Below are 1,773 nucleotides of genomic sequence, written 5' to 3' on the forward strand. Positions count from 1 at the left end.
CATTTCTTCTCTGGGGGTTCTGCTGTCTGTTCCCGGATTCGTCAAAGCCATCTGGGGTCTCTGTCACTCTGCCATCTCACTAAGGGCAGTGTCTGCAGTGGCTTAGCCGGTAGATTTGACATTCGGAGAGGATCATTTCTTAACACCGCCCTGCTCTAGCCAACAAAAATTATTCTCAGCAATCACCGTGAAATAAAATGAATAAGAAAAAAGGCCAGAGAAGAAATTCAGACAGTGATGATTTATTTATTTATCCATCCAGATCAGTTTTCTTTTCTTTTTTTTTTAATTTTTAAAATTATGTTTATTTATTTTGAAAGAGAGAGAGAGAGAGAGAGAGCATGAGTGGGGGAGGGACAGAGAGAGAGGGAGGAGACACAGAATCTGAAGTGGGCTCCAGGCTCTGAGCTGTCAGTGCAGAGCTGGTCTCAGGGCTTGAACCTACAAGCCACGAGATCATGACCTGAGCCCAAGTCAGACGCTTACCTGACTGAACCACCCAGGCGCTCCATTATAATCTGACATATTAATAGTTTAAGTAAATACTTATCCAATTAAAAGTCACCAAGAAGTGGGTTAAAAAAAATGTTTATTTATTTATTGTGAGAGAGGGGTGCAGAGACAGAAAAGGAGAGAGAGAATCCCAAGCAGGCTCCATGCTGTCCGTGCAGAGCCTGACTTGGGGTTTGATCCCACGAACTGTGAGATCATGACCTGAGTGGATATCAAGAGACAGAAGCTTAACTGATCCAGGTGCCCCAAGAAGTGAGTTTTTATAAAAACTGAAATATATGTCAAAAAAGTACAAAAAAGTAACACAAAAGGATGTCAGACAGTTCATTAATAAAAGATATTATGATTCTTTGTGATGCGGTTTTGGAGTGGTGGTGGGGGTCCGGAGCCAAAGGCCAAAACAGGATTCTAGAGACGTCTTTGGTGCAAAAAGGTGATTTTATTAAAGCAAGGGGACAGGACCCGTGGGCAGAAAGCTGCACTGGGGCTGTGAGGAGTGACTGATCGCATACCTGGGAGCCGGGGGAGGTAAAGGCAAGGGGAGTTTCCAAAAGAACTATCATATGCTAAAGAAGACTCACAACAAACTAGAGGCCTTGCTACTGTTGAGCTAAAGTTATTTTTCCCTCTAGCAAAGCATTAACAAGAAGACAGTGGGAAGTCCCTGGAGGAATGTTTTATCCTGCCTGCCCCAAGTAGTTGTCAATGGGCTGCAGGTTACAAAGAAGTTTAATTTTATCTGTATTTTCGTCTTGCCTTTGTTCTGGTATCAGTACGGAGGGGAGGGGGATGTTAGGGCCCCCGGGAAATTGAGTCCACAGGTTTCTGGAGATTGCCTTTTTTCTTGCACATCATTAAGACAGTTGCAAGCTGATGGAGACTCTAGTCCTTCAGGACTGTGATCTGTATCAGATAACCATTTGTTTTTCCTTTTCCTTTGTTCTTGGGCAGCCTGGAGTGCCTGAGGAAGGTCACATAGATCCCACCTGGGGGTGTGGAGGGTGGTGGGGCGTTAGTTCGTATTTTGCCCTCAGCTTGCCTTAGCTCTCTCATCATTTGGGGAAAAATAAAAACCCTGAAATACCCACAAAAGGTCAAATTTAGGCACCCACTGAATCGTACCACTGCTGTCACGTTTTATTTATTTTTTGAGTCGTTCTTCTAAAACAATCGACAATTGAAAAAAATACATTTTGACTTCAAAGATATTAGAATCCAGTAAAATATTTCGTGTACGGACTAACACTTTCACTTCCCCAA

Source organism: Puma concolor, chromosome D1, assembly GCF_028749965.1.
Source record: "Puma concolor isolate L17-30 chromosome D1, mPumCon1.1.hap2, whole genome shotgun sequence".
Lineage (NCBI taxonomy): Eukaryota > Metazoa > Chordata > Mammalia > Carnivora > Felidae > Puma > Puma concolor.